This window comes from Danio rerio, chromosome 25, assembly GCF_052040795.2.
Source record: "Danio rerio strain M-AB ecotype USA chromosome 25, GRCz13ab, whole genome shotgun sequence".
Classification (NCBI taxonomy): Eukaryota; Metazoa; Chordata; class Actinopteri; order Cypriniformes; family Danionidae; genus Danio; species Danio rerio.
In genome coordinates, this window is record NC_141045.1 from 16,449,937 (window position 1) to 16,474,823 (window position 24,887).

At 34.6% G+C, this 24,887-nt stretch overlaps 1 protein-coding gene across 1 annotated transcript in view; it reads right to left on the reverse strand.

Moving 5' to 3' along the window:
- Nucleotides 1–24,887, reverse strand: part of LOC147830838 (uncharacterized) — a 688,366-nt gene that overhangs the window by 94,546 nt on the left and 568,933 nt on the right. The gene's annotated exons all lie outside the window — the stretch shown is intronic.

Below are 24,887 nucleotides of genomic sequence, written 5' to 3' on the forward strand. Positions count from 1 at the left end.
ACAAGCTCGCGCTTTCTCATTAACATCCATCAAACTTAATGTCTTTTTTCCTCTCGCAGCTGGACTTGTATGCATTAGATAAATGCGGCTTCTCTGTGTATAATTCCGCTTTTATTGATTTAGTCCTAACAATTAAGGTGTCAGAAATGTATGCCATTAAAGGCAAAATTCTGATCATTATTTTACAAGTCAATGTTATCAACAGGCCTATCTTTGAATGATTAAAAATTATTTTTGTTTAACCGTTTGTAATTAGGCTTATTTGTGAAATTATTTCGCAATAAAAAACAAACAAAACTGTAAAATGTTTAGCCTGGATCAACGTTATTAGCTTATTAAATAAGCTATTTAAAAAAAACGGAAAGTACAAAATAACAACAATAACCTATTATAGCCTAATAATTCCCAGTCAATTACAAATATTTGACATTTTACTCTTATGTAAAAAAATAGGCTACCTAAAGGACAATGCTTTTCCCAAAGGACAATCAACTTTTCCCCTACCTTAAAAAGCATTTAACATTTTTTTGCAACGTGTAAAAAAATACAATAATTAAATGGGCTTATAAAATATACAAATAAAATGGTTTGGGAAAATAGACAACTGTTCGTTTTCTCATTTTAAAACATCATTTATCAGCCCTGTCGTAATTTTCAACTATCAATATTTGTTTATTTTATTAGCCTACTTTAAATAAAATAAATAAATTAGACTTCTTCGTTAAGCTTTGTTATTAATTTTTCACATAACCTGATATTTAGGCTATAACCCGAAAGTTGTATGATTTTATAGATAAATCATATATGTAAAAACCGTTAATGTGTCTAAATTAGTCTACTGGTGGTATTCAAGAACGACTTAAGTGCAGTACGAATTCATATCAAATGAAGCTTATGAAACTTATGTGCAGCACGTCAATGTCTGCTTTGAACAGTTACTTAAACAAATGCAAACAGACATGCAAACAGAAATAAAAAAAATGAAAATTAAATTATTTACATTTTATATTTAAATCTATACTGTATAACTTTATGAGAAGCGATGCGCATTTAAATTAGCCTTAGAGTTAGAAAGAAAAATGAGAGAATGTCAGTTAAAGCGCTTGTACGGATGCCTGATAAAATTGTTTTGTCTTACAATTGGCGACAAAGTGCGAAACGACGAAAGGCCGATGAAAAATACACGACGTTGCGATGAAGACATGAGGAGGGATGAGTCAATTATAACACCGCACAATCTGCTGTGGAGAAGAGAGGGCTTACACACCCCTACACACACTCCCTCGGCAAGGGCTGAGTTCCTGCTTAACCTCTGGCTCACTGTCTGGAAGAGAATAGGCGAATATTACTAGAGTCCACATCTCCAGCCTGAGACGGACCTCATCTGGAAATCCTCATACTTTTAGGTTGGAGAAGTGAAAACAAACGAATCCTGTACTATATTGTTAGCACTTAGTCAATTTTTCGCTTTAACTTTTAACCAGGGCCCACGGACATTCATAACCATTTGCAGAATACTTGCAACAACAATAATAGACAGTGACGGAGATTTTAGTTCCACAGTGGTTCGAAAAATATGGTGTGACACAACACACGCCCGACATCCAGACACTTTTATGGGCCAAGATGAAACAATATAATGATGTCATTTAAATACATCATTATATTGTATTTATAATGAGAGTGAGAATTATGTATAATCGTTGTAAAGGACTGGCAATCAGATAATTTGTAGTAAAAGAACAAGAAAATAAAGTAACTGACAACCAAATATTGGTGGTCGGCGTATAAAAGAATTAGCTGGGCTACAGTAAATACACATTTTATTTATTCATACGTTTATTAATTTTTGAACGTGCTACAGAACAGCTAATAAGTAACGATCCATTATTTATCCTTTGTACACGTTTATAGGCGCTATTCTACATTGTAAAATAGCATTGGTGTAACTTGGGGTAACTTTTGCGACATCAATTAATTTCAGTTTAAGTAATTTAATTTTTTGAGGCCACGCCTTCCGAAAGTTTCATTGAATTGTTGACTGTTATTCGTTCTACAGAAATATTTAATCTCTTGGACAATAACTACCCAGCAAATAATTCTGTGTTTAAAAGGCGTCTAATAGACAACTGGACAGCTTGGCCTAAGGCAATAAGTAAAAATCTAATAGCCCAAAACTATAGTTGTCAAATAGACGGATTAGACAGACTTGATGTGTCATTCATTTCACACATTTGATGACTTATCAAGTTTTTGGCCTATTCTTCTTTTTCTTATTAGATTTTCACTGACAACCCAAATTTAGTCTTGTTTTAGACTGGAAGACTTTGTTTAGACGTCTATTAGACATCTTTTAAAATTAGAAAATGCTTGCTGGATTGTTTCCATTCAAAGTTTCACTGTTAAAGTATGAACATTTTGACAATTTTAAAATTAATTTGCGATGAAAGCAACAAAGTTTGTGTTAGGAGAACAAAAATCACTGTTTAATAATTACTAAAGTAATTTTTAGTTGTTGTATTTCAAGTTATTTATTTAGTAAAATGTTTGCAACTTATTTTTTTAAGATTATCATCTTATAGTATAAAAGTCTGTCTCAATTGTGTGCATTATTTTATGCACATTTTTAATTTTTATTTATTTATTTTTTGTATGCAATATACAGTACTGTTGTCCGGCGTGTTATCTTTCCTTGAAAGTTTCTTTGTTTTGATGTATGAGGCCTGAAAAGGTTATCTTCTCTGCTTCTAGTCTTGCAAGTCGATTTGCTTTCATAGCAACATATACACAAACATTACCAGACAACTCCAAATCCAAGAGGTCACTGTCTTATAAACTCTGCACTGTGCAAAGCAGAAAACAGTCAACATATTCAAGTAGACTATAACAAAATCAATAAATTGTTTCATTAAATATAAACAATCACTTCCTCCTGTCTCTTTTTTCCATCGCAAGTGCAAACAAGTCCAAAAATATGACATTCAGTCACTGTGATCTCAGAAGGTCAGGAAAACCGCTGGATCTGCATCACATTACACTGCCACTTTCGTACACGAAGGCCATCCCTTATCCAATTAACTGAGATCCGTCTTTATTTGTCAAACATTTAGGCCTCAGCGTAGCCGGAAGTGTTGGCCGAGGAGCAGGACGTGGCTAAGCAGAGGCAGCTCTCATTAAATTGATGAGCTGAGATCTGGTCCTACTTCACCATCTGGAATTGTAGTCTGGGGTTCTGCTGAAAGCTGCTGACCCAGGATTCAACTCTTCAACTCGGGGAAGAGGAGAGCGAGGAAAAGAAAAAGTCTGTCATGTCAGCAGAAGTCACTGTGTCAAAGTCCTTTATCTTGTCATCAAGCTGTAGCGCTTTGGAGTAACGGCTTGGATTAAACTAGCTCTTTGGCAGCACCAGCAGGCAGAGATCCAAAGTAAAGGAGAGATGGAAGTTACCAATCTACTCTCATAAAGGACTTGTGATCAATATTTGGATTTTTTTTTGTTTTACTTTGTTACTCATGATGCATGGAATTGTCATGTTGATCCAATCCATGAGTCCATTTCCCAAAACCATCATTGATATCCAACAATGATTGATGATTCTCTGCATTCTGATTGCACAGTTCCAATGAACATTCGCAAAGATGTGTGGTTGGAACTATAGCTTGTGATCGGAGACTTCAATAAATCAAAAATGTAAGCAAAATAACCAAGCAAACATGCAGTACATGATTCATGGAGAGTGAATCTTCAGGAAACAACTAAAATGCTTGTCATATGCAAAATACAGGATGATCCTTGCATATTCAAAGGATTGACGGTCAATACAGCACAATTATATGAACCACTTTAGGTTTGTGTCTGGGGCAGTCTGCCTTTTGAGCAGATTTTAATGCTTAAATACATTATTAATATTTCATTAGGGTATGTGTACTACAGTACATGATTTGTGTACTTCATGTGTTCCATGGCATAATGTTGAAACCAAAATTGGTGGGAGAATACACACAAGCTAGATGTACAATGTACAAATATTTGGCTTCAATTAGGCCAAATGCAGCACTATACTAAGCAAATAATAATAATGAGCCTTAGTTAGCACTAGGTCTCACCTCATCTTCTTTGCTGAACTCCCTTGTTCACACACACAACACCCACTCTTTGCTATTTCTGTGGTGAAAAAAAGGTTTTTCCGGGCTCCCATGAGGGGTCGGAGAAATTCTGTAGATGTCTTACGCCGCATTTTTGAAACAACAGCGGAGAAAAAGTATGGCTCCCCTGACCATTCAAATGCATTTTTCCACTTAACAAACAACAAATTATCCTAAAATAAAACCTAGCCGACTTTTACCCAAGTACTCCAAAGGCTCAAGAAAAACACAGCGGTCCAAGTGACCCTGAAAATATTTTGTTTTTCCAAAGCGCGCTATTGCATCAAAGAGATCTGACTTCAAGGTAGAACCTCTACCGACTTCATTTGTACAGCAGACTAATTGATGGCCCCAGATGATTTCCACTCGTTTGATGAATCTTTCTTGGAGTCCTCCGAGAGCGTTTAAAGGAAATGAGAAATGTTACTGCTCACCCATGACAAAGGACACCAAAGTTTGAGTATGCTTGTGGAGTCTTGAGCTAACAGATTCCACTTGAAGCGACGATTTATTGTAAACATGAGAAGACTTGTGATTAAAGTCATAAGTAATGAAACGGACAGGTCTGAAGACCATGGACGACAAATGTAACGGATGTCAACGCTGACAGAGAACATACTATCTTTGTCAAATAAATAAAAGCTCTTTTAGCCACAGATGTGTGGTGAAATGAATCATCGTCGTCCTTATCAGAATGGGGCTTTGGCAAATTGCAACATTACATCTTTGGACGTGAATTTTTTTCGTCTGCTTGAAAACAATGCTCCACTGTTTATGGCGTTTTCTCACACTCACAGGTTCTGTGCTTGTGAACTTAGAAATTTTGATACACAAAGTCTGTCATAAACAGACAGGGAGGATAGTAAAGTCACTGATATTGAGGGGGAAATAAAGAGCGTTTTTGTCTGGTTACAAAAAAGGCCTCAGTCACTCCCATGGCTTTTATCTGCTGATAGCATTCACAAAAGTGTGGTCGGTTGACCCGAATGCCACGTGCAAAGTACCAAAAACACTGCTGCACAGGTGGCTGTGGGAGTCCCAACTCCATCGATTCAGTGGAAGTACGCAAGGCCAGACAGTCAACATTAAAGCTAACTGTTTTAAATAAATGCATGCAGTTATGTTATTAACTGCTCCATTTGCATAACGTTCATTCGCAAGCGTTCCAACCTGAGAAAGAAAACAAAAACATTTTTAGAGCTTATTTCGCGTTAAAGCTTTCACCACAATATGAATGTCACATTTATTAAACATTTTGAAACTCAGATATAGTGTACGTTCATTATTTACCTAATTTTTTAATTTAGCTTAACCAAAGAGAGTCTACTGTTTTGTAAATATTAGACAAAATGGTGGTTGGGCTTGACTTAAAATTCCACCAATCAATCGTGTGAGATTAACTTTTAAACATTTAGAAATTCCACAAGTTCAATTATTTTATGTGCTACTTGAAATATGTAAACAAGTGGGTAGCAACCATCATGTGCTACAAAAATTATCAAAATCCTTCATTTTTCTTTGTCTTAGTACCTTATTTATCAGGGGCCGCCCCAGCGGAATAAACCACCAACTATTCTGGCATGTTTTATGTAGCAAATGCTCTTCCAGCCGCAACCCATAACTGGGAAACACCCATACACACGCACATTCAGACACACTCATACACTACAGCCAATTTAGTTCATCCAATTTGCCGAAGCGTATGTCTTTGGACTGTGGGGGAAACCGGAGCACCCTGAGGAAACCCACGCAGACACAGAGAGAACATGCAAACTTCACAAAGAAAAGGCAACTGGCCCAGCTGGGACTCGAAATAGCGACCTTCTTGCTGTGAGGCGACAGTGCTAACCATTTAACCTATATCATTATCACAACTTATACAAATCTTTAAGTTGGAAATTGGACATGAAATGACTGTACACTTGCACTTACGTCTAGAAAAATCTAGTCAAAAACTATTTTGATATTCAACTAATCAAAATGAACATTCATGAACTTAGATGATATAGTGACTGGCATTTTTATTTTTGTTTTTAAAAATATAGCGCAGACAGTATTTTTATTTTTAACCTCAGCAGCTACATTGCCTTGTCTTGTCATGATGTTGACAATGCAAACCAGCTAAAATGTTTGGTGATCCAAACAGTGCACTGAAAAAAGTGTTGCATGCAGAACTGTTGCAAACAATTTATTTGTGTTGAATTTAAACAAACAAATTAAGTTTAATAATGTTCAACTTAATTTGTTTGTTTAAATTCAACACAAATAAATTGTTTACAACCCCTCAACATTAAAAAATTGAGTAAATCCAAGGAATCATCTTTGAATAATTTTTTTCAGTGTGGTTGTTTGCAAACCTACAACCTACAAGGTTACAGAAGCGTAACTGTAATATCTAATGACTCGTTTCATGAGTCATAGAGAAACTTTTTTAATTATTATTATTTCTAGTGCATTTTGATCTTTAAAGGTCACTTATGATAAAAATCATCCTTTGTAAGCTGTTTGGACAGAACTGTGTGTAGATAGTACGGTATGTCCAAAGTCATATTGGCGTGATATAAAGACAGCAAGGCAAAATCCTAATTTTATTTTTACCCCTTCCCTTTTTCCTTGGCCCAAAAACCGAGTGTGAAGGGAAGGGGCTTCAAAACTTACCCCTAAGAAATGGGACAGCACTACAGCACCTGCACCATCATCATATGTCATCGCGATTTCATGATTCATATGAGATCAGATGATCGCGACTGCTGTAGTTATTCCAGTTGCTTTATTTTTTGGTAATAATCTTCAAGAAATCACTGAAGGCATAAACAATGTTATAGTAATAATATAACATGGCAATAAGATCGTAACTATACTGTGCATTTTCAAAGTGGCCATATTCATCTATGTAAACACACCAAAAACAACATTAGCATTATAACAGACACGGTAAAAAGCCCATTTCCAGCCACCAGACGTTTCTGACAGGGTATTCGAGTGTCATTGAGTGACAGAAGCTTATGGGATTACTATACAGGAGTTATTTACTTTAGCGTTTTTTTTAAAGCATGACGGTAAAACACGAACAGGGTTATGAATGTATTAAAACATATGCTTGTTTGTTGGAAAAATACATAATAATGACTAAAAAGTCTATTTTTGTGATCCAAAAATTGTGGATCTCCTTACTTTACGGTGCAGCTATCCTGCTGTTGTAGCTGGTGTATTCTAGAACCTTTTCTTAACCCTTGGTTTTAAGTGTGGTCCTGAAAAAGTTCAGTTTGAAGGGCTATCTACGCCTTCCCCTCAGCCCTGCCTTCAAGCTAAAGAGAATTGGGACACCCCTTCCCATTCACGGGAATGCGCAAAACGAGAAGTAGGGGTAAGGGTAAGGGCTACGGGGTAGAGTTGGGATTGGGCCTAAGTCTCTTTTTTTAATTTACTGACGTTAAAATAAGATCCAAATCCCTGTAGTTTAAGGCCCACCGCAACATGACGTAGGAGTGCGGTTTTCCCATCCACCGATTTAATTGACAACCGCAGATTAATGTCTTCGCAGTAACGTGTATAATAATATCAACAAGACAGGACGTGTGCAAAGCGAATGAGATTAAAAGATCATCAATTATCATCAAATGTGATCAAGAATGAGTTTCACAAATTTAAAATGTTTTAAAACAGTGCAAGTTTTTAATGAATAACAGGAATTTTACTATCTTTACTTTATCACCACAGCCGCATGTCAGTCCAATTATAAAAGAAGACGCTTCAATCCAAGTTTGTGAATGTTAAATCAGGATTGTTTTATTAGAGCAGTGGATATTAATGTGTAATCTGTCACATTTGCAGCGTAAAAATAGTGCAAAGTTAAACACGCGCAATGTCTGTGTGTATGTACATGAACTTAGTATCGGCATTGTGTGTGACTCATTGTTGCAGAAAGACTTGAATTAACTCACAGCAAATACATCAAATAATCATTGGGGAAGTTCGTACAGAAGTGTTTCGCACTAACGTCACGTGAGATCTGCTTTATGTCACTGTGCTGTTTATCTGACGCAGCCAGAGATGTAACACACTTTGACAGGCATGTGGAAACAATGGGCAGGGAGAACTAGCGTTAAAAGCACAAACAAATAAACAGCTACATTGTTTTCAACGCAGAAAATTCCAATATTCTGAAAGTTATATTAAATAATCTGATGGGTGATTTGAGCTGAAACTTTACAGACACATTCTGGAGACACAGAACACTTATCTTAAATCTTGAAAATAGGGTAAATTAGGTGCCCTTTAAAACACACGTGTAAAAGGTAATATTTGAAAAGGCATAATAGGATGTACTTTAAGCACATTTTGTATGTCGAGAGCAAAATTATTCCTGGAACTGTGACTTTTGGCCTTTTTTGCGCTTGAGTCGTTACGAGATGCTGTTAAAATAACACGCAGGTGGTTGTGAATTTCTGGCAAACTGCTGATAAGGAAAAGGCTGAGAATCGTCCGAGAAGTATTTAAAACACTGGCTTGCCTTCAAAACCCCCCAAACGAACGCAGAGAAATGCAACATTTAAACGGATGCGGGAAAGCGTCCAACGTTACCTAAACACACAGCGAGGGTATCAGCCGGAGTGGTACCGCCAGCTGCAAGGCCATTAATTAATTCATTTTGGTATGTTCGCGCTGGAACAACCTTGAACATGTGGCAAGAGAGCAGAAAAACATCAAACCATTGATTTAATTAGAAGTCTGAGGGGTTTTAACAAATGCACGAACCCCTCTGACTTACACATCATCCTGTCAAAGCAGCGTTATCTATTGCTCTTATACATTACGCGCTATACATACTATTGTTCTAAACGCATGGTGATAGTTTTGGATGGGAGACATCGGGAAGGCTTTCGCTCTACAAATAGCACACAATGGAACACTTATGGAGAAAGGGCTCCTTGTTTAATAAAAGCTGAGAGGTCTATATCCTAAGCACACACCATCAATCTCGGGAGATGAAATTTTTCAGTCTCCACTTAAGTTTATGGGGAGAGAAAACTTTACAGAGGCTGGCCGGGCTCCAGGAGAGAGGAGAAATTATGTCGGGACATTTCTTCAAAGATAGTATCTCTATGTTTGAGCGCCACGGCATCGGTTTAGTAGGAATCGAATACCACGTCTACAAATCACTACAAAGTGCTTATCTTGAGCCAGATCATGAGCGCTGAACTGCAGAAAAGGGATCAGATCTGGAAATAATAAATGCTGAGGATAGATCGGTTCGATAACAAGTCAAAAGCGCGTGTATGTACAAGGACACAAGGTTGTTGAGTGTCTTGTTTTGCTTGCGGTCGCCGTCGTGATGTTTTTGGATCCATGACTCAGCTAGATAGCCATTATCTGTCTGTAGTTTGTTTGCATACTGCTTGTTTTCGGTGGTAAGGCATGCTGTGGACTACGTGCTACTGTCTAAGCATTATTCGAGAAGACATTTTGTTCTGTATCTGCACAGTCCACACAACACACAAGATGGTTTTTATGGTTCAGCAATTAAAAATGCTAGTTTGGCATGGAGACGCTAGCGAATCCTTTCATGCCAGATCATTTGGCAACAAACTTACAAGAGTACAGTTACTTGAAGAGAGATGTCTCTGACTGCGTACGGGTTCATGGGCTGGTCAGGATAAGGGGCTTTCCGCGGGGAAGACTGTGTTTTCTGTGTTATCATTTTGCTGAAGACTTGCACTCCAATTAGCAATAAAACCAAAGTGTGTACAACAACAGATAATATCCAATTTCTCGTACAACTCATATTTTCCAATTCCAATTTGTTTCTTTTAAATCTTTCAGTTTTGACTTTTCGTTCAAAGAATGGTCACTCTTTAAAGTCACGATTCCAGCTTTATAATTCAACTTGGCAACTTTATTTGAATAAGTGTTTCACATAATTGCTACTGTTTGGCAGGGGTTCCCAAACTTTTCAGCCAATGTCCCCCAAAATAACAATTCCAGTGACTCGCGACTCCCACTCTTTTTGGAGGTGGTTATAAACATATAAACATTGCACACACTGACTCACACATACAAATAGGAACTATATAAATACAAGCATATTGACAGCACAAAAATCGTTACAGTTTAACAACCATATATTTTATAGCCATTATTCATTCAATGTAATATTAACCTTACTTAATGATGTAGGTTTCCCAGTGAAGGGTTGCAGCTGGAAGTGCATCTACTGCATAAAAGATATGCTGGATAAGTTGGCGATTCATTCCGCAGGGGTGAGCCCAGATTAATAAAGGGACTAAACTAAGAAAATGAATGAATGAATAATAAGGCAGGTGGGCACAATGTTTACAGCACAAGACTATTCTTTGTTTAATTTTGGGGACCAGTTTAATTGAATTTCAGTCGTGGCTGTCAAATTTCCTTAAATTTGAATTTCTGGTAAATTTCTCTAATTTACTGACTGTTTCTTTACAGTAATTTTCCATAATTTAACAGCGTTATTTTACACAAAATTTTCGTAATTTAATGGCTGTTATTTTACAATAAATTTCTGTAATTTAACACTGGAAAAAAACTGGAAAAAAACTGTAAAATAACAGATTTTTACAGTCTAGGTTATGGATAAAATATGATAATTCTACTTGTTTAATAACATATACAAGATTTTTTTAAATCACCAAGCGACCCCCCCCACCCCCTCATTGTCTTGCGACCCCCACTGACCCACATTTTCGGAAGCACTGCTGTATTGAAATTTCAACTGCTTTCAACTAAATTTTGTACATTTTTACAGTAAAATCTTTCAAATTGCTTTTTAATGCTCTAGAAAAAATGTAACTCTCATTTATGAATTCACCAAAAGTTGTTACAATTCACATTTTCATGTCATATCTTGCAGATATCCCTTAGAATTGTGAATTTATAACTCAAGTTGACCAATTCTCATGGCAATTTGTAACTTTTTCACTATAGTGGCTAACTCATATGAAATCGTATGATTTAATTCATAAAATTTTGTACAATTTGCTTATCCCCCATTGACAGTTGGATTTAGCGGTGAGGTTTGGTGCCACGCTTCGTTTCAAAAATCATACGACTGAACTCTAAACTGACAAAACGTAAGATGGTTACGTTTTCTTATGAAATCAGGCTGATTTGACACAATCTTGGATTTTTTTCTGTCAGAAATACTACTTCATAAATCACTATTTGACCTTATATCCCCCAATTGTGACTTCTTTTCTCATAAAGGTGTCTAGTCTATAACGCACAATTTGGCATTATACTGCGGTTATGTAGTGTTAAATTTTGTATGTTATGTTTCCAAAAAAATTATCTTAGTTATTTAGCAACTGCGACTTCTTTCCTCTAATTTCAATTTTAAAACTGATATTTGACTCTTTTTCAATGGCAACTTTTTTTCTTTAGAATTGTAATTTTGACTCAGTTGAAAATATTTCTTTTAAGTTAGTTTTTAGTCAGCTTACATTGTCTTGCTACTTTATCTTGTAGTCAAGACTGTCTCACAATTGTGACATTATTCTTTAGGACTGCAACTTCATACCTCCCAATTTAGCATCATATTTTTTACACTTCTCTTCTGAATTGTTCATTTTTAATTCACAATCTGACATCATCTTACATTTTATGACTTTACCTTGCAAATACAACTTTTTTTTTTCTCTCAGAAACGCAACTGTAGAGTTTAACATCTTGGAGTTATGACTATTTCCTCTCCAAATTTTAGTTTTACAACTCATAATTTGACACTGTATTTTGCAGTTATGACGTTCTCATCACAGTGGCTTTATATCATGCAAGTGCAACTTAATGCTACACAACGTGACTTTATTTTAAACGTAATCCTACTGTTAGCTTTTTTATGCTTTACTTCCACAAGGAACCCCTAAACTCTATCCAACTTATTCGTTTTCTCTTAGCCGGTCAGCAGGGCGAGCGAGTCAGTGAAAGCACACTACATAAACACTCCTCAGGGACCAGAAAGTGATCCATCATTGTGCACTGCCATTGTAATGCTCCTAAGACTGATTAAGTCAAAGCCAGCTAAATCATCTGAATTCCTGCTGTGCCGTGGCCCTTGCTTTCTAGATTAAGATGAAAAGGCCAGCGCATTCCTCATTTGATAATTAATGATGCAACTGTAACGCGTTTCTGACACTTTGCGTAAGAACTCATTATCCATTTACCTTTAACCAAACGTATTCGGATGGGCGCATTCTTTATTAAAAAGAAAATCCTGAACGAAGCATCGTATGTTTACTTTTAGTTAAAGAGCATGCGAAAGGTGAATGTCCTCAATGCAGCCCAGAGACACAGTCTGGCTTCGAGGAAGTCATAAAATATATTCGCAGATGCAAAAAAGAACGCTTCCGATTTTGTTTAGGAATGATCTAAAATTGGAGCCCATGGCACCAATAGGGCAGAATGGAACTGATCTGAATCTACTGACCTCTGAGCTCATTTTTCCTGTAATCTGCCAGGTCGTAAGGTTGAACCAGCGGTCATTAATCTAGCAGTAGGGGATAAATACACATCTCTATTTCCCGCTGAAAATCTGACAGACAGATTTACAGATTATATTGTAGATAGTTTAAAAAACACAGACGCAAAATACACTCCTTCATATTCGTTTTTTTATTTTGGTGTGTGTATCTTTGATGGGGAGCTTGGTTATTAGGAAAGTAAACAAGATATCCAACATGTGGAATGCCAAATGCCAAAAAAGCTTTCTTTGGGAACAAATCAGTTATTATTTGACAAAGGAGCTGCCATGCAAATATAAACTCTGTTAAGAGTTTTGTAAATCCAGCCAAATCTGATATATGTCTACAATTAATACATTGTTGGCATGATTTCTAGAGACGGGTTGGAAAATGTATTATATGATCATTAAATAATGCTAATTGTTGGAACTCAAATCGTTTTATATACTTTATTGATGGTTTAATTATGAAAAATGCCTATAAACAAAAGGCTATGTTTATAAAAACAGGATATGCCAATAGTGCTTTATTCAGTATGTGTCACACACACACACACACACACACACACACACACAGAGAGAGAGAGCAATTGGGAAGCTTAGCTCATCAGTGAGGAGCGGTTAAGGGTCGCTGGCTGAACGTAATGGTGCACATCATTGAAGCCTCACTGAGGGGGAGGCCTGCGGATCTATTTTCTCTCTAGGTTACAGAAACACTCTGACACTTAAATATAGCAAAATGAGTGAAGCTAAAAAGGCTGAAGCAGTAGGCCATGTATTAATAAAAAAAAAAAGTGAATAATTAAATCTAAACTGCTTGTGGATTTTAGCAACCCGCTCTTTTTAAAGCAGCTTTGCAATTAAGCGTCATCAATTAGTTAAGTATGTTTAAATAGATAATATCATTATTTTAATTACATTGGATATTGCCATTTTACAGTATAATAATCAGATAAGACATTCAATATTAAAACATTTTACAGACACCAAATTTTTGTTGTTGAGGAAATCAAAAAAGTGTTTTAGTTGTTTAATGTGTGTGTAAATCTGGATTACTTAATCTTTTTCCAAAAAAGTTAGTTACTTTGTTAATGAATTACTTGATAACAAATTTTTCACACACTCGCAGTAATCTATTCAAAATATATTGATATTCAATTATTTGATAATATTTTACCCTCTAAAAAAAATCATTTAAATTAGCTTCGTATTATAACTCAGCTTTGAATATTCCTTAAGTAGATTAATGATTAATATTTGAATATTCATAAAGTGAATAATGACTCTTATTGGGGACAAGTTAATAAAATATGTGCATATGTATGTGTGTATGTATGTGAATGCTAGGATGCGACTGATTGTATATGTAATCTTAATCATCAACTTAATCAGATTCCAAAAATGTTAGTTACTTTGTGAATGAATTACTTGATTACAAATTATTCACACACTCGCAGTAAACTATTCAAAATGTATTCATATTCATCAATTATTTATTTATAGTTTACTGTCTAAAGAATTCTACCATGTAATATGATTTAGTTTTGAATATTTCTAAAGTATATCAGTGAGTAATATGTGAATATTCATAAAGTAGATTAAGTGAATAATAAAGTTAAATAATATGTGTGTGTATGTGTGTGTACAGTATGTGAATGCTAAGTTGCAACTGACTGTAGATGTGATCTAAATCATCTACCATCTTAATTTTAATCATCAACTTAATCAGACTCCAAAAAGGTAACAGTTACTTCTGTTAATGGATTACATGATTACAAATTATTCACACACAGAATTAACAAAGTATTTAATTATTAATACTTTACTGTCTAAAGAATATAATTTAGCTTTGAATATTCCTAAAGTAAATTAGTGATTAATATGACTCTTTTTGGGGACATGTTTAAACTGATAAATAAATGAATAATAATTATTATAATTATTATAACCTTAATTTTACTAGGAAAGACACATTGAGATTTAAATTTCTCTTTTAAAAATCTTAGTGCACCATGGTAATCAGTATCCAATGCATGCAGACTCTGAGAAGAAGCATGCATATGGATAACATCACAGTAGTTTAATATTGACATAAATGTTGTATCAACCAGCTTCCTTTTAGCATCAGTAATCAATAAATAAATAGAAAGTAATCCAGCAGTAGTTAAAATATGCTGTGCATGATTACACATTTCAGTCATTGTAATCAGTAACAGACTATATGTTTACAGTACTTTTAGGAACATACTGTATAAAAATGTAACACCAAATACATTTTTTCCTTTCGTCCACTCACTACACCTAACTTAATAGCCACGTTTAAACTGCCAAACTTTACAACCACATAACTTTTACGAGTTTTTCTGAGTGTACTACTTCAACCAGGAAGACCCTCGTAGTACCCTTTAAAAGTTAGTTTAAGTAACTAAATCCATTTGTAGCCTAATGGATCTCAGCGTGTCATTCACTAGTTCTGATTTAGCGCGAGGGGAGGCCGGGACTAGAAGTGGAGACTGGGGGCATGAAAGTTTTACAAGATCCCCTGGAGTGAAGAAGCGCTCTCCATCATCTGGCTGTGACGTCCAACTGAGCAAGACTTATGGGCTGACACCTCAATAGGAACATGGCTAATGCAGGACGGCATGTGGGTTAAGATAAAGTTCCTGAACGCTCCCTACCACACGAAATGGCTCATCTTTTAGTTTATGTATTTAGTATAGGGTTAGTAGCCTATTTGATATTTTAAAGGAAATTGTGGGAGAACATTTTGCAGCTGGGATACAGTACACTACACTGAATCTGTTGTTTTTTAGGGAATCAAATCAAAACATACAGCAAAACAGTGTGCTTCAATTGAGATGATTCTTTTTAAAGGGATAGTTCACCTAAATATGTATGACTGTCATTAATTACTCATCCTCAATTTGTCAAAAAACTGTCTAAAGTAGATATCGAAAAAATATATATTTTGAAGCATGCTAGAACCATTAACTTAGTATTTTGTTTCAACATTCTTCTAAATGTTTATTTTGTGTGGGGAAAAAATCATAAAGGTTTGGAAAGGTTTTTATTTTTGGGTCAACTATCCTTTTAAAAGTTTTAAAAACACGTTAGTTATAATGTAAAACGCCCATAATGATGCTCTAAATGGGGTGGAGTAACAACTTTCCTTAGAGAAGAAACCCAAAATTTCTTTGTGCAAATATGTTTCCTTTACAAATATTATTGAGAGCATTACATATTATATTCTAAAACATAAAATCACTAACAAAAGCTAATACGTATTCTAATATCATATATAAATCATATAAGTAAATGAATAATGAGGCTGTTTAATAAGAAATGAAATTTTATATTTATTATTTATTTGAAAATAAAAAACCTACTTTAATAATAACATTAATGATGATTATTATTATTATTATTATTATTATTATTAAGTAGGATATTGTTTTTTATTTTTTACAAAGTCTACTTTTACAATTTGACACATGCAAACCACTGCAGAAATGTTCTAATCAACAGGCCCATGTCATATAGAGTTGGCTTCATTTCTTAATAAATAACCCACTATAAAAGCATTAATGCTATGTTTTTTTGTTTTTACAAACTTTGGAGCAATGACAGTAAAAAAATATACTAGCTTTGGAGACGTAACATAAAGTCCGCTTGGCTGTTTTCAAAATTACATCAATGTTTTTAAAATGCACTGCAAAGGGAGCACAATTGCAAACATGAAGATCGCTAAAACTGAACTGTAAAAATACTTTGAAGCTAATTACACCTAAGAGATGACTTTAATGTTTTTTTTAAATCATTTACTTATTCTCCATTTGTTAAAAACCTATCTAAAGTGGATATTGAAAAGATATGCAGGAAACTATTAACTTAGTATTTAATTTCTTAATGTGTACTGTTTCAACAGTCTTCAAGAAATTTATTTTGTGTGGAAAAACTCACAAAGGTTTGGAAATGAATATGGTGAGTTTTCTTTTTTCTCTTTCTGTTTTTATATTTGAGTAAACAATCCTTTAAATAGTTTGAATCATTCATTCAAACAAACTCCACACAGAAATGCCAACTGACCCAGTCGAGGCTCGAACCAGCGATCTTCTTGCTGTGAGGCAACAGCACTACCCGCGGCGCCACTGCACCTGACTCCTGAACAAATGATTCTAATGAATTTGTTCATTTTAGTGAAACATGAAACTTCTGTCATCATTTACAGTAGTCATCCTCCTTTTGTTAAAAACTTTTAGAAAAAACATATCAAAAGAAGATATTTTGAACAATGCTGAAAACTGGTAGCCATTGATTTATTGTGTTTCATAGTATAAAGGTCAATGTCTAACGTATTCCAAAACTCTTCAATTTTCGAATCTACTGTAAATGGGGATTTTCTTTTTTTTTTCATTAAACAAATTGGATCAATTATCCTTTTAATAGTTTAACCCCCCCCCCCCCCCATCCCCCCCCCACCCCTCCCCTTTTTATGAAAAAAAATCATAGGCTTACCGACCTATGAACATTTTAATGCGTTGGCTCTCTCTAATGAAACAACAAAAAAATTAGTTCAACCAGTGCAGTCTGACTTCTAAACAAATGATTCAAATGAATTGGTTCATTTTGGTGAGTTAGATCAATGCATGAAAGGTTGATTCAAATAAGTCAGTTCTTCATAGTGAATTAAAAACATACAATTCACAAACTAATGATTCTTATGAGATCATTCTTTTTAAAGGGATAGTTCACCAAAATGGCAGTTCATTCTGCTAAGCCAAAAAGAAAATGAATGAATGAATCAATAAATGAGTTTAACAAAACATGAAACTTCTGTCATCATTTACTCATCCTACATTTGTTAAAATCTTTTAGAAAAAAAAACATATCAAAAGAAGATATTTTGAATAATGCGAAAAATTGGTAGCCATTGATTTGGTATTTTGTTTTGTTACGGAAGTCAATGTCTAATCTATTTCAACATTTTTCAATTTTCTACTTTTTCAATTAATCTACTTTTGTGTGGAAAAAAAACTCAAAGATAACCCTCATAAAAGTTTGGAAACAATTAAGGGCAAGTAAATGGTGAATTTTCTTCTTTTTTTTATTTTTTTTGGGTCAAATAATGTTAATTCATTAAAAAAATTAATCATAGGAAGGCAGCACAATGGCTTAGTTGTTAGCGCTGTCACCTCACAGCATTTCTGTGTGGAGTTAGCACATTTTCTCCGTGTTCACGGTTGCTCCCCCAAAGTCCAAAGCCATGCAGTATAGGAGAATTGGGTAAACAAAATTGGCCAAACTGCATGAGTGTGCGTGTGTGTGAATATGTGTGTAATGGATGTTATAACAAATTCTGGAATAGTTGGGGGTTCATTCCGCTGTGGCAACCCCAGATAAATAAGGGAATACTATATAATAAATTAATTAACTAATAAATTAATTAATTTTATTGAACTGGATCAATGCCTGAAAGATTGATTTAAATGAGTCAGTTTAAGTAAACCAAAAGCATTTTAATGAATCAATTAACCCCTGATTGAATAATTCTAATGAGTTAATCTTTTTTTAGTGAATCATAAAGATAAAATCACCACCAGTGTTCTCTAATTATTGGAATAAAGAAGGTTCTTGTGTGCATTCAATTATTATTTTGTAATTTTTTAAAAGTTAACCGATCCGATAAATAGTTTGACCCGATAAATGATTGATTGAACAAATTAAGGAACAAATTAAGGATTCATATGAGCTTGAAATGTAAATGGAGAAAAATGCTGTTCAATACCTAAAATCATTCTAATACAGTATTTCTAGTTGACTGAATATGCGCTATTGAGTTTAGTGCACAAACTATGCAAGATGTATTACTAAGGTTGACATACTCCATGTATAGGGAGTTGAATGTACCCATGTGATCACTTCTTACCTCTTCAGAATTAAAAGCGTATGGCCTGCCATGGTGGTCCTTGAGGGGCATAATTCAATCAAAACGGCCGTCCACTGAGCATTGCTATTGCGATTCGTAGTGCGACGAGATGATTAACAACGGGCTGGAAGAGAGAGAAAGAGTCAGAGCTTTGCGTTTGGGCCTAATTTAAGGCCATATAAATGATGTGGATGGTGAACTTTAAACTGTGCTGACCTTTGACAGTAGTGGGCAGGCTGGGATTATCTTCTCGACTCAATGTGAGGTAAGATGAGAAGGCCAGAGCAGAGGTGATTCACGGCTACAGAGGGAGAATAAGGGTGCACTGGCTTTTTTGCTTTTTTAAAGGGGTTTAGGGCTTGAAAAAATGCTTTATTATTTGTCCACATGTTTGAATAGCCAGTGTGCTCTGATTCCAGAACAAATGATTCTAATGAGTCAATTCTTTTCGTGCCTTCTGGTTAACAAATGAATGATTCTTATGAGCTGGTTATTTTAAATCAATGGAAGTATGGGGACTCACCATAATGATTTTTATACTGTACAGCTTGTATTTTCTTTTAACCAACCCCTATATCCAACCCTCACAGAAAACGTTTTGCCATTTTACATTATCAAAAAAAATCTGATATTGCTATAACTGTGTGGACATTTGTTCCTCACAATGTGATGAATACTAGGTACACACACACAAGATTCCCAGACAAGTGATTCAAATATTTTTAGTGAATCTAACAATGTATTTTTTATTGATTGGTGTAAAAAACAACCAGTGTTGTTTAATACCTAACTAAGTTATTTTTAGTGAATCAAACAGCACAATTAGTTTAGTCGATTCCAGAAGTGATTCTTAACAGCTGTTTTATTTTTTTTATTATTTTTAAATTGATCACAAAAGACACACAAAAGTTATAGGTTGACTCTTAAACTAATGATTCTAATTAATTGTTCCATTTCAGGGAACCAAAAACTTGAAGTGCATCTAGTTTAGTTTGACCTCTTAACAAATGATTCTAATGAGTTGACTCTTTCTAACGAATAGTAAAACCAACATGTTTCATAAATCATTTTTTTCTTATGACCTAGTTCTTTTTAGTTAATGGAGCACACAAAATGCAAGAAGTGTAAGCTGATACATTGCAATTTGATTACCTGACTGAATGACTCTATAGTTAGTTATTTTTAGTGAATCAAAAACATAAAGCAGAAGTGTACAACTTCAAATTTGTTTTCTTATAAGAAAATTTTTTTGATGATTCAAAGCATAGTCCAACCTGTATATGCCAACTCTTAAATCATTGATTACTTTAAAATGAATCAGTCCATTGTTGTGAATCAATTGATTCCTGAATAAATGACTCTTCTGTTTATATTTAACAGGCTCATTCTGAAAACGTAGCACTATATACATTTATGGAGATCATGAATTACGTAGCCAGAAGTACGTATGGCTGTATTTCATTTTTAAAACAAACGCTACAGAGCGGTATGATGCCGTTTCTTTTTACGCTCACCAGCAGACCGCTTACCTCCATATGGACAGCTTTCCTGCTTTAACCAGTTTGTGAGAAGGGCCTGGCTGCAGGTTTGCACTTTCAGGCTTGCACTCTCGGGCAACCGACCTTCCTTTGCAAGTGACGTCATGGCTCGGTTATATGAAATTCCTCAGCCAAAAATTCCCCCAGTTTGAAGATTTAATGGGGTTGATTGTAAGTGACGTCACTTGCAGAGGAATCGCGTTTGCGACGTCTAAAAAGTGCAAGTGCAAATCTGAAGGCAGAATCTAAAGCAGTTTGTCCTGTTAGCTCGACTTGAGACGCAGAGAGGAGTTGACCACAACGACGGGGTTCAAGTACGGTGAGAAACAGTTCCAGAAAGAAGGCAAGACAAAAACAGAATCCAAAAAAATAAAATAAACAAGTAAATAACAGGGTGAGAATGTGGTAAAATCTGAAAACATAGTAAAAATCCGACTAAGGTATTTCTTTATCTAGATTGCTTTTGAAAATTGTTGGTTGGGTTTAGAGAAGAGGGAAGGCGGGTCAATTAGTACAATTAGTTGGGTTTAGGGAAGTAGGAGGGTAAGTCAGTCAATTAGTCAGTCAGTCAGTCAGTCAGTCAATTAACAGCGGCCTCTGGTGGGTTTACGCAAGAACAGCAGGCATGAATGGTACTCGTGAGAGAAATTTTAGATCTCAAATAGAGTACACAGCGGTCTCTGGAGGATTTACGTGAGAACAGCAGGTGTGAATGGCACTCACGAGAGAAATTTAAGATCTCAAAAAGTGTACACAGTAGCCTCTTGTGAATTCGCGAAAACAAAAACTGCAAAAAACATACCTCCTAGGATATATTTTGCATGGGATTCCTTGCATAGGAGTTGGTTGCTCTAACAAGAGGGCTAAAAACTCTAGCGTCTGTCACTAGAGCACCTTTATAGGTTTACCTGTATAGCACTTCGCTAGCTGGCCTCTGTTACAGTCGCCCCCCTAAACCTCACTCCCATCCAAAGCCCCCACATGTAACCAGGGGTGAACTGGCCATCTGGCAGACCAGGCAGTTTCCCGCTGGGCCGACATACTTTTTGGGCCGGGCTGATCATCTTCTTATGATTCGATCGGCACACAAAACACTCAGCAGACCGTGTTTTTCTGCCAAATTAATTGAAAATGCTGTGATTTGTGACACTCTGAAAGTAAGATGTAATTTTTCCGGACAGACCAGCCCATGTGACATAATCTGCAGCCCATTCTTTATTGACATTGGGCTGACCCAATCACAAACTCCCATTTTGGGATCTGTGTGAGCGTGCAATGTCGGTGTTTGTCAAAATAGTCGAGAGTCACGCCTGTTTCAGACAACACGTGCGCGTATGGAGAGCATAAGCAACGCGCATCTAGTTACCTATCTGTCTATAAATACTTTTTATTTTTACTTTTCATTTGCACCAAGGCCCGCGGAAACTTCCTATTATTATTTTTATTATTATTTAACTTTATTTTGTTAATCAATATTAACTGTGTGCATCAGCAATCAGTTTTTATGTTCATTGTTTAATATAGGCTCCCTCAAAACATACAGGCACACAAGATGGACTTCCAATGTGGATTATACTTTTATTATAACAATAAATTATATTTTTAATTTGTCAACTTTTATTATTTCCTATATATGGCTTTTGTGCTTTTATAGAATAGGAGTTGGTAAACATATTCAAGGGTGTGCACAGATGGGTAGCATTTTGATAGTATGTAGTGGGCCGCTCTGGCCCAAAATGCCAGGGCTGATTTTTTGTCCCAGTCCAGCCCTGCATGTAACCCAACAATCCCACTGCACCCAGCCCCGTCTGAGCTGGAATCAAACTGGTGATTCTTTGCATGGAAATCAATTGCTTCACTAGCTGGCCCCTGTTACATTTATTTACAAAAATAATATTAAAAAATTCGTTAATTTTGGCAATGGAATAACTAATTTACATATATTTGATAATAAAAAAAAAACCAATAGAACAATTAAGTAAAGGAAACAAAAAACTAGATCCAGAACATTAAATTTTTATAATTATAATCTTTATAAATTTTCATAAGGTGAAAATAGGCAAAGCATACGGACCTAAACACAAAAACAACCCTCATAATCAGAAGTGGACTGAATGCTCTTCTGAAGTTAAATGAATATGACAAACACACACACACAAACACACACACACACACACACACACACACACACACACACACACACACACACACACACACACACACACACACACACACACACACACACACACACAAACGGGTCAGGCTAATTTGCTGTGGCAGTCAGGACACGGTGATGGAATGTGAATGTCAGCAGGCTCTGTATTTACACACTATATAAAACCGACTAGTAATTAACACTAGGGTCCTCCCGCGCTCAAGTGTAATTGACTGTTTCAAAGCACTGCCACTTCATAATCCAGTGTGTGTATTAAAATTACACTCTTCATATTGCCCACTCCCTTGAAGGATAAGGGTCAGTACTGCTGGCACAGTGGCTGGAACGCATAAGACTTCTTTATGAGGACATTAACATTTTGACATATTAATAATGAATAAGTGTATTAAGGTGAACCTCTGAGGGACCTTGGAGGTGTGCGTTTGTTTTCTGCTGGATGATTTTTAGTACTGTTTTTCTGAAGCTCTTAAAAGTGCTTAATTCAAGATAGAAACTCGTCCGCTTTATTTTTCTAAAATATAGTATATCAAATATTAACACATAGACTATCATAACTATCACAATATAGACTATCGTAGTGTTATATTAGCTTATTATATTAGCTTAAAACAGTTTAATTCTTAAATTTAAAATATAAGTAAAAAAATGGATCTACAGATTATATTTAAGATGGTAGTATATATCAGGGTTCCTGCAATTTTCACCAAGTCAAATTTAAGGCTTCTTAAGACCTTTGTAATACCATCAAGAATTAAATTTCAGACTTATAAAGGGTTAAATAAAGAATTATAATGTTTTGTTAATGCATTTTGTTGAGGATTTAGTCTGCTAAAACACTTAAACAAAATGCATTTGGTTTGTCGAGTGTAATTGTGATGTCCATGTCAAGTAAACAATAAAATAATATTAGTTATAAAGTGAGTTTTGCTAAAAGTTTTATTGAGATGGATTGTTGGTGATGGGGTGCGTGTTGGATCGTTTGGGTAGCTTTACATAAACAAAGGAAAATTAAGACCTGTTTAAAACAATTCAAGACATACAAGACAATATTTCAGTGAATTTAAGACTTTTTAAAGGCCTTAGAAATTTGAGCCTTTTTAAGACCCCGCGGACACCCTGATATATACATATAAGATGGTATAATATATAATTAACATATATTATTAACAAGTGAATGCAAATCTTATTATATATGCAAATAATATAGTTTAAAAGAACACACTTAAAATTAATTAAATATTTTTAACATTTTATATAAATAAAATAAACAACTTAAATTAAATAGATTTTTTAAATGTATTAAATTTCAATGTATTTATTACAAACGCTGTAATAAAAATATTTTTAATCTACTGATGTGCACTTTAATACACGTATTTTAGCTTAATTATTAAGACCTGTTTAAAACGATTTAAGACCTACAAGACAATATTTCACTTTTTAAGACCATCTTTGAAATTCAAAATATTTTAAGTCTTTTTAGACGTCGCGGACACCCTGATATATACATATAATATGGTATAATATATAATTAATAATATATCAAAAAATACAAGTGCATGCAAATGATATTATATACGCAAATAATATAGTTTAAAGGAACACACGTAAGTATGAATTAAATATCTTAAATATTTTATAGAAATAAAATAAATAACTTAAATGAAATATATATTTTTATTACAATGTTTTTAATAAATAACTTGAAATTTAATACATTTAAAAATCTATTTTAATCTACTGATGTGCATTTTAATAAATGTATTTTAGCTTAATTTAATTTGCATTGAAAAACTTAATTTAAATGGTAAAAATTTTCAGAATTTTATGATTGGGTAGCTTTACATAAACAAAGGAAAATTAAGACCTGTTCAAAACAATTTAAGACCTACAAAACAATATTTCACTTTTTAAGACCCCGCAGACACCATGATATATACATATAATATGGTAAGATAGTATAATTTATCATTAATAATATCTAAATAAGTAGAAGTGCATGCAAATAATATTATATGCAAATAATATAGTAAAAAAAACACACTTAAGTATGAATCAAATAATAATAATAATAATAATGATGATGATGATGATGATGATGAAAACACTTGACAGGTATTAATTCTAAAATACAGAGTAGAATTTAAAGCATAATATTCAACAAATTTAAACATTTGATATAGGTTAAATTAAGGTAAATCTTAACAATTTTTTTTTACTGTTAGGAAATAATATGCATTGACTAATAACTTAAATAAAAGCAAAATTACTATTTAAATCACAGTTTACAGGGTCTTCTAATGTCCAAAATATATAAAAAGTGTGTTTTCAAGCCTCAACACATAATAAAAGTACACATTTAAGCACAATTCTTTGTCATGGGGCAAGTATCTGCTTTCATTGTGTCGCCATATGCAGCACATTTTATTTTGTCATCTGAATCGCCCTGACACGTGTCCACACGATCCCCACAGCCTACTTACCAAGGACATAAACTTAATGGGAGACTAATTAGCAAATGTTAATTTGGCTTGATATGTGTTAATTGATTCCCGTTACTTGTGTATTTTAATTACCCAAAGTTATAGTTGGCCACAGTTTGTGTACCAAA